The sequence below is a fragment of the Aotus nancymaae genome, unplaced genomic scaffold (genome assembly GCF_030222135.1).
Source record: "Aotus nancymaae isolate 86718 unplaced genomic scaffold, 86718_ANA_hifiasm-v0.15.2.pri h1tg000156l, whole genome shotgun sequence".
In the NCBI taxonomy this organism is placed as follows: Eukaryota; Metazoa; Chordata; class Mammalia; order Primates; family Aotidae; genus Aotus; species Aotus nancymaae.
Window position 1 is genome coordinate 1033865 of NW_026988571.1, and position 9988 is coordinate 1043852.

A 9988-nucleotide genomic window follows, 5' to 3' on the forward strand; every position below is an offset into this window, starting at 1 on the left:
CTATAACTCAGGAGAAACGTCTCCTTCAAACTGCTCTGCTGTGTGTTCGTTCAACTAAGGGAGTTGAATCTATGTTTAGATTCAGCGAATTAGAAACACGTTTCTCCTAGGAGCTGCGTTGGGATATTCCCGAGTGAATGGGACCATAGGCTGTACAGAATTATCTGCTTCTGAAACCAAAACCGTGCTATCTAATAGAATGTTTGTCAATGTGTGCATTCAGCTTACAGAGTTAAAGTCATGGGCGTATTCAGCACTTTGCAAACACTTTCTGTGCAGAATCCCAAAACAGGCATTTCCAGCCCAATACCGGCATATGGAAGAAACAGCATTAAGGCTTCGTCTGAAACTCAGGAGAAACGTTTCCTTCAAACGGCTCTGCTGTGCATTTGTTCACCTAAGAGATTTGAATGTATGTTTAGATTCAGCGAGTTAGAAACACGTTTCTTCTAAGAGCTGCGTTGGGATATTCCCGAGTGAATGGGAACATATTCTGTACAGAGAAATACCTGCTTCTAAAACCAAAATGGATCTGTCTAAGTAAATGGTTGTCAATGTCTGAATTCAACCTGCAGAGGTAAACTGATGTGTGTATTAAGCAGTTTGCCAACCCTTTCTGTGCAGAATCCCAAAACAGGCATTTCCAGCCCAATACCGGCATATATAAGAAACAGCAGTAAGACTTCGGCGAAAACTCAGGACAAACGATTCCGTCAAACTGCTCTGCTGTGCATTTGTTCACCTAAGAGGGTTGAATCTATGTTTAGATTCAGCGAGTTAGAAACACGATTTTTCTAGGAGCTGCGTTGGGATGTCCCCAAGTGAATGGGACCATAGGCTGTGCAGAGAAATGTCTGCTTCTAAAACAAAAATGGAGCTATCTAAATGAATGGTTGTCAGTGTGTGCATTCAACGTACAGAGTTAAACTCATATGTGGATTAAGCAGTTTGCAAACGCTTTCTGTGCAGAATCCCAAAACAGGCATTTCCAGGCCATTACCGGCATATGTAAGAAACAGCAGTAAGACAACGTCAAAAAATCACGAGAAACGTTTCCTTCAAACTGCTCTGCTGTGCTTTCGTTCACCTAAAGGAGTTGAAACTATATTTAGACTCAGCCAGTTAGAAACCCGTTTCTTCTAGGAGCTGCGTTGGGATATCCCTGAGTGAATGGGACCATAGGCTGTACAGAGAAATAACTGCTTCTAAAACCAAAACGGAGCTATCTAACTGAATGGTTGTCAATGTGTGTATTGAACGTTCAGAGTTAAACTCATGTGTGGATTCAGCAGTTTGCAAACCCTTTCTGTGCGGAATCCCAAAACAGGCATTTCCCGCCCAATAACGGCCTATGTAACAAACAGCAGTAAGACTTCACCGAAAACTCAGGAGAAAGGTTTCCTTCAAACTGCTCTGCTGTCCGTTCGTTGAACTAAGAGTGTTGAACTTATGTTTAGATTCAGCTAGTTAGAAACACGTTTCTTCTTGGAGCTGTGTTGGTATATACCCGAGTGAATGTTACCATAGGCTGTACAGAGAAATATCTGCTTCTAAATAAAAAAACGGAACGATGTAACTGAATGGTTTTCAATTCGTGCATTCATCTTACAGAGATAAACTCGTGTCGATTCAGCAATTTGCATACCCTTTCTGTGCAGAATCCCAAAATAGGCTTTTCCAGCCCCAAACGGGCGTATGGAAGAAACAGCAGTAAGACTTCGTCAAATACTCAGGGGAAACGTTTCCTTCAAACTGCTCTGCTGTTCGTTCCTTCACCTAGGAGAGTTGAATCCATGTTTAGCTTCAGCGAGTTAGAAACACGTTTCTTCTAGGAGCTGCGTTGGGATATTCCCGAGTGAATGGGACCATAGGCTGTACAGAGAAATATCTGTTTCTTACAACAAAACGGAGCCATCCAACTAAATGGTTGTCAATGTGTCCATTCTACTTACAGAGTTAAACTCATGTGTGGATTCAGGAGTTTGCAAACACTTTCTGTGCAGAATCCTAAAACAGGCTTTTCCAGCCCAATACAGGCATATGTAAGAAACAGCAGTATGACTTCCTCTAAAACTCAGGGGAAACGTTTCTTTCAAACTGGTCTGCTGTGCATTCTTTCAACTAAGAGAGTTGCATCGATGTTTAGATTCAGCGAGTTAGAAACACGTTTCTTCTAGGAGCTGCATTTGATTATCCCCCAGTGAATGGGACCATAGGATGTACAGAGAAATATCTGCTTCTAAAACCAAAGCAGAGCTATCTAACTGAATGGTTGTCAATGTGTGCATTCAACTGACAGAGTTAAACCCACCTGTGGATTCAGCAGTTTGCAAACCCTTTCTCTGCGGAATCCCAAATCAGGCATTTCTAGCCCTACAGCGGCATATGTAAGAAACAGCACTAAGACTTCATCTATAACTCAAGAGAAACGTTTCCTTGAAATTGCTCTGCTGTGTGTTCGTTTACCAAAGAGAGTTGAATCTATGTTTAGATTCAGCGAGTTAGAAACACGTTTCTTCTTGGAGCTGTGTTGGTATATTCCCGAGTGAATGGGACCACAGGCGGTACAGAGAAATATTTGCTTCTAAAAGCAAAACGGAGCTATGCAACTGAATGGTTGTCAATGTGCGCATTCACCTGACAGAGTTAAACTCATGTGTGGATTCAGCAGTTTGCAAACCCTTTCTGTGCAGAATCCCAAAAGAGGCATTTCTAGCCCTACACTGGCATATGTAAGAAACAGCAGTAAGACTTCGTCTAAAACTCAGGAGAGACGTTTCCTTGAAACTGCTCTGCTGTGCGTTCTTTCACCTACAGGAGTTGAATCTACGTTTAGATTCAGCGAATTAGAAACACGTTTCTTCTAGCAGGTGCGTTGGGATATTCCCGAGTGAATGGGACCATAGGCTGTACCGAGAAATATCTGCTTCTAACACCAAAACGGAGCTATCTAACGAAATGGTTGTCAACGTGTGCATTCTACTTACCGAGTTAAACTCATGTATGGATTCAGCAGCTTGCAAACACTTTCTTTGCCTAATACAGGAATTTCCAGCCCAATACCAGCATATGTAAGAAACTGCAGTAAGACTTCATCTATAACTCAGGAGAAACGTCTCCTTCAATCTGCTCTGCTGTGTGTTCGTTCAACTAAGGGAGTTGAATCTATGTTTAGATTCAGCGAATTAGAAACACATTTCTCCTAGGAGCTGCGTTGGGATATTCCCGAGTGAATGGGACCATAGGCTGTACAGAATTATCTGCTTCTGAAACCAAAACCGTGCTATCTAATAGAATGTTTGTCAATGTGTGCATTCAGCTTACAGAGTTAAAGTCATGGGCGTATTCAGCACTTTGCAAACACTTTCTGTGCAGAATCCCAAGACAGGCATTTCCAGCCCAATACCGGCATATGGAAGAAACAGCATTAAGGCTTCGTCTGAAACTCAGGAGAAACGTTTCCTTCAAACGGCTCTGCTGTGCATTTGTTCACCTAAGAGAGTTGAATGTATGTTTAGATTCAGCGAGTTAGAAACACGTTTCTTCTAAGAGCTGCGTTGGGATATTCCCGAGTGAATGGGAACATATTCTGTACAGAGAAATACCTGCTTCTAAAACCAAAATGGATCTGTCTAAGTAAATGGTTGTCAATGTCTGAATTCAACCTACAGAGGTAAACTCATGTGTGTATTAAGCAGTTTGCCAACCCTTTCTGTGCAGAATCCCAAAACAGGCATTTCCAGCCCAATACCGGCATATATAAGAAACAGCAGTAAGACTTCGGCGAAAACTCAGGACAAACGATTCCGTCAAACTGCTCTGCTGTGCATTTGTTCACCTAAGAGGGTTGAATCTATGTTTAGATTCAGCGAGTTAGAAACACGATTTTTCTAGGAGCTGCGTTGGGATGTCCCCAAGTGAATGGGACCATAGGCTGTACAGAGAAATGTCTGCTTCTAAAACAAAAATGGAGCTATCTAAATGAATGGTTGTCAGTGTGTGCATTCAACGTACAGAGTTAAACTCATATGTGGATTAAGCAGTTTGCAAACGCTTTCTGTGCAGAATCCCAAAACAGGCATTTCCAGGCCATTACCGGCATATGTAAGAAACAGCAGTAAGACAACGTCAAAAAATCACGAGAAACGTTTCCTTCAAACTGCTCTGCTGTGCTTTCGTTCACCTAAAGGAGTTGAAACTATATTTAGACTCAGCCAGTTAGAAACCCGTTTCTTCTAGGAGCTGCGTTGGGATATCCCTGAGTGAATGGGACCATAGGCTGTACAGAGAAATAACTGCTTCTAAAACCAAAACGGAGCTATCTAACTGAATGGTTGTCAATGTGTGTATTGAACGTTCAGAGTTAAACTCATGTGTGGATTCAGCAGTTTGCAAACCCTTTCTGTGCGGAATCCCAAAACAGGCATTTCCCGCCCAATAACGGCCTATGTAACAAACAGCAGTAAGACTTCACCGAAAACTCAGGAGAAAGGTTTCCTTCAAACTGCTCTGCTGTCCGTTCGTTGAACTAAGAGTGTTGAACTTATGTTTAGATTCAGCTAGTTAGAAACACGTTTCTTCTTGGAGCTGTGTTGGTATATACCCGAGTGAATGTTACCATAGGCTGTACAGAGAAATATCTGCTTCTAAATAAAAAAACGGAACGATGTAACTGAATGGTTTTCAATTCGTGCATTCATCTTACAGAGATAAACTCGTGTCGATTCAGCAATTTGCATACCCTTTCTGTGCAGAATCCCAAAATAGGCTTTTCCAGCCCCAAACGGGCGTATGGAAGAAACAGCAGTAAGACTTCGTCCAATACTCAGGGGAAACGTTTCCTTCAAACTGCTCTGCTGTTCGTTCCTTCACCTAGGAGAGTTGAATCCATGTTTAGCTTCAGCGAGTTAGAAACACGTTTCTTCTAGGAGCTGCGTTGGGATATTCCCGAGTGAATGGGACCATAGGCTGTACAGAGAAATATCTGTTTCTTACAACAAAACGGAGCCATCCAACTAAATGGTTGTCAATGTGTCCATTCTACTTACAGAGTTAAACTCATGTGTGGATTCAGGAGTTTGCAAACACTTTCTGTGCAGAATCCTAAAACAGGCTTTTCCAGCCCAATACAGGCATATGTAAGAAATAGCAGTATGACTTCCTCTAAAACTCAGGGGAAACGTTTCTTTCAAACTGGTCTGCTGTGCATTCTTTCAACTAAGAGAGTTGCATCGATGTTTAGATTCAGCGAGATAGAAACACGTTTCTTCTAGGAGCTGCATTTGATTATCCCCCAGTGAATGGGACCATAGGATGTACAGAGAAATATCTGCTTCTAAAACCAAAGCAGAGCTATCTAACTGAATGGTTGTCAATGTGTGCATTCAACTGACAGAGTTAAACCCACCTGTGGATTCAGCAGTTTGCAAACCCTTTCCCTGCGGAATCCCAAATCAGGCATTTCTAGCCCTACAGTGGCATATGTAAGAAACAGCACTAAGACTTCATCTATAACTCAAGAGAAACGTTTCCTTGAAATTGCTCTGCTGTGTGTTCGTTTACCAAAGAGAGTTGAATCTATGTTTAGATTCAGCGAGTTAGAAACACGTTTCTTCTTGGAGCTGTGTTGGTATATTCCCGAGTGAATGGGACCACAGGCGGTACAGAGAAATATTTGCTTCTAAAAGCAAAACGGAGCTATGCAACTGAATGGTTGTCAATGTGCGCATTCACCTGACAGAGTTAAACTCATGTGTGGATTCAGCAGTTTGCAAACGCTTTCTGTGCAGAATCCCAAAAGAGGCATTTCTAGCCCTACACCGGCATATGTAAGAAACAGCAGTAAGACTTCGTCTAAAACTCAGGAGAGACGTTTCCTTGAAACTGCTCTGCTGTGCATTCTTTCACCTACAGGAGTTGAATCTACGTTTTGATTCAGCGAATTAGGAACACGTTTCTTCTAGCAGGTGCGTTGGGATATTCCCGAGTGAATGGGACCATAGACTGTACAGAGAAATATCTGCTTCTAACACCAAAACGGAGCTATCTAACGAAATGGTTGTCAACGTGTGCATTCTACTTACCGAGTTAAACTCATGTATGGATTCAGCAGCTTGCAAACACTTTCTTTGCCTAATACAGGAATTTCCAGCCCAATACCAGCATATGTAAGAAACTGCAGTAAGACTTCATCTATAACTCAGGAGAAACGTCTCCTTCAAACTGCTCTGCTGTGTGTTCGTTCAACTAAGGGAGTTGAATCTATGTTTAGATTCAGCGAATTAGAAACACGTTTCTCCTAGGAGCTGCGTTGGGATATTCCCGAGTGAATGGGACCATAGGCTGTACAGAATTATCTGCTTCTGAAACCAAAACCGTGCTATCTAATAGAATGTTTGTCAATGTGTGCATTCAGCTTACAGAGTTAAAGTCATGGGCGTATTCAGCACTTTGCAAACACTTTCTGTGCAGAATCCCAAAACAGGCATTTCCAGCCCAATACCGGCATATGGAAGAAACAGCATTAAGGCTTCGTCTGAAACTCAGGAGAAACGTTTCCTTCAAACGGCTCTGCTGTGCATTTGTTCACCTAAGAGATTTGAATGTATGTTTAGATTCAGCGAGTTAGAAACACGTTTCTTCTAAGAGCTGCGTTGGGATATTCCCGAGTGAATGGGAACATATTCTGTACAGAGAAATACCTGCTTCTAAAACCAAAATGGATCTGTCTAAGTAAATGGTTGTCAATGTCTGAATTCAACCTGCAGAGGTAAACTCATGTGTGTATTAAGCAGTTTGCCAACCCTTTCTGTGCAGAATCCCAAAACAGGCATTTCCAGCCCAATACCGGCATATATAAGAAACAGCAGTAAGACTTCGGCGAAAACTCAGGACAAACGATTCCGTCAAACTGCTCTGCTGTGCATTTGTTCACCTAAGAGGGTTGAATCTATGTTTAGATTCAGCGAGTTAGAAACACGATTTTTCTAGGAGCTGCGTTGGGATGTCCCCAAGTGAATGGGACCATAGGCTGTGCAGAGAAATGTCTGCTTCTAAAACAAAAATGGAGCTATCTAAATGAATGGTTGTCAGTGTGTGCATTCAACGTACAGAGTTAAACTCATATGTGGATTAAGCAGTTTGCAAACGCTTTCTGTGCAGAATCCCAAAACAGGCATTTCCAGGCCATTACCGGCATATGTAAGAAACAGCAGTAAGACAACGTCAAAAAATCACGAGAAACGTTTCCTTCAAACTGCTCTGCTGTGCTTTCGTTCACCTAAAGGAGTTGAAACTATATTTAGACTCAGCCAGTTAGAAACCCGTTTCTTCTAGGAGCTGCGTTGGGATATCCCTGAGTGAATGGGACCATAGGCTGTACAGAGAAATAACTGCTTCTAAAACCAAAACGGAGCTATCTAACTGAATGGTTGTCAATGTGTGTATTGAACGTTCAGAGTTAAACTCATGTGTGGATTCAGCAGTTTGCAAACCCTTTCTGTGCGGAATCCCAAAACAGGCATTTCCCGCCCAATAACGGCCTATGTAACAAACAGCAGTAAGACTTCACCGAAAACTCAGGAGAAAGGTTTCCTTCAAACTGCTCTGCTGTCCGTTCGTTGAACTAAGAGTGTTGAACTTATGTTTAGATTCAGCTAGTTAGAAACACGTTTCTTCTTGGAGCTGTGTTGGTATATACCCGAGTGAATGTTACCATAGGCTGTACAGAGAAATATCTGCTTCTAAATAAAAAAACGGAACGATGTAACTGAATGGTTTTCAATTCGTGCATTCATCTTACAGAGATAAACTCGTGTCGATTCAGCAATTTGCATACCCTTTCTGTGCAGAATCCCAAAATAGGCTTTTCCAGCCCCAAACGGGCGTATGGAAGAAACAGCAGTAAGACTTCGTCAAATACTCAGGGGAAACGTTTCCTTCAAACTGCTCTGCTGTTCGTTCCTTCACCTAGGAGAGTTGAATCCATGTTTAGCTTCAGCGAGTTAGAAACACGTTTCTTCTAGGAGCTGCGTTGGGATATTCCCGAGTGAATGGGACCATAGGCTGTACAGAGAAATATCTGTTTCTTACAACAAAACGGAGCCATCCAACTAAATGGTTGTCAATGTGTCCATTCTACTTACAGAGTTAAACTCATGTGTGGATTCAGGAGTTTGCAAACACTTTCTGTGCAGAATCCTAAAACAGGCTTTTCCAGCCCAATACAGGCATATGTAAGAAACAGCAGTATGACTTCCTCTAAAACTCAGGGGAAACGTTTCTTTCAAACTGGTCTGCTGTGCATTCTTTCAACTAAGAGAGTTGCATCGATGTTTAGATTCAGCGAGTTAGAAACACGTTTCTTCTAGGAGCTGCATTTGATTATCCCCCAGTGAATGGGACCATAGGATGTACAGAGAAATATCTGCTTCTAAAACCAAAGCAGAGCTATCTAACTGAATGGTTGTCAATGTGTGCATTCAACTGACAGAGTTAAACCCACCTGTGGATTCAGCAGTTTGCAAACCCTTTCTCTGCGGAATCCCAAATCAGGCATTTCTAGCCCTACAGCGGCATATGTAAGAAACAGCACTAAGACTTCATCTATAACTCAAGAGAAACGTTTCCTTGAAATTGCTCTGCTGTGTGTTCGTTTACCAAAGAGAGTTGAATCTATGTTTAGATTCAGCGAGTTAGAAACACGTTTCTTCTTGGAGCTGTGTTGGTATATTCCCGAGTGAATGGGACCACAGGCGGTACAGAGAAATATTTGCTTCTAAAAGCAAAACGGAGCTATGCAACTGAATGGTTGTCAATGTGCGCATTCACCTGACAGAGTTAAACTCATGTGTGGATTCAGCAGTTTGCAAACCCTTTCTGTGCAGAATCCCAAAAGAGGCATTTCTAGCCCTACACTGGCATATGTAAGAAACAGCAGTAAGACTTCGTCTAAAACTCAGGAGAGACGTTTCCTTGAAACTGCTCTGCTGTGCGTTCTTTCACCTACAGGAGTTGAATCTACGTTTAGATTCAGCGAATTAGAAACACGTTTCTTCTAGCAGGTGCGTTGGGATATTCCCGAGTGAATGGGACCATAGGCTGTACCGAGAAATATCTGCTTCTAACACCAAAACGGAGCTATCTAACGAAATGGTTGTCAACGTGTGCATTCTACTTACCGAGTTAAACTCATGTATGGATTCAGCAGCTTGCAAACACTTTCTTTGCCTAATACAGGAATTTCCAGCCCAATACCAGCATATGTAAGAAACTGCAGTAAGACTTCATCTATAACTCAGGAGAAACGTCTCCTTCAATCTGCTCTGCTGTGTGTTCGTTCAACTAAGGGAGTTGAATCTATGTTTAGATTCAGCGAATTAGAAACACATTTCTCCTAGGAGCTGCGTTGGGATATTCCCGAGTGAATGGGACCATAGGCTGTACAGAATTATCTGCTTCTGAAACCAAAACCGTGCTATCTAATAGAATGTTTGTCAATGTGTGCATTCAGCTTACAGAGTTAAAGTCATGGGCGTATTCAGCACTTTGCAAACACTTTCTGTGCAGAATCCCAAGACAGGCATTTCCAGCCCAATACCGGCATATGGAAGAAACAGCATTAAGGCTTCGTCTGAAACTCAGGAGAAACGTTTCCTTCAAACGGCTCTGCTGTGCATTTGTTCACCTAAGAGAGTTGAATGTATGTTTAGATTCAGCGAGTTAGAAACACGTTTCTTCTAAGAGCTGCGTTGGGATATTCCCGAGTGAATGGGAACATATTCTGTACAGAGAAATACCTGCTTCTAAAACCAAAATGGATCTGTCTAAGTAAATGGTTGTCAATGTCTGAATTCAACCTACAGAGGTAAACTCATGTGTGTATTAAGCAGTTTGCCAACCCTTTCTGTGCAGAATCCCAAAACAGGCATTTCCAGCCCAATACCGGCATATATAAGAAACAGCAGTAAGACTTCGGCGAAAACTCAGG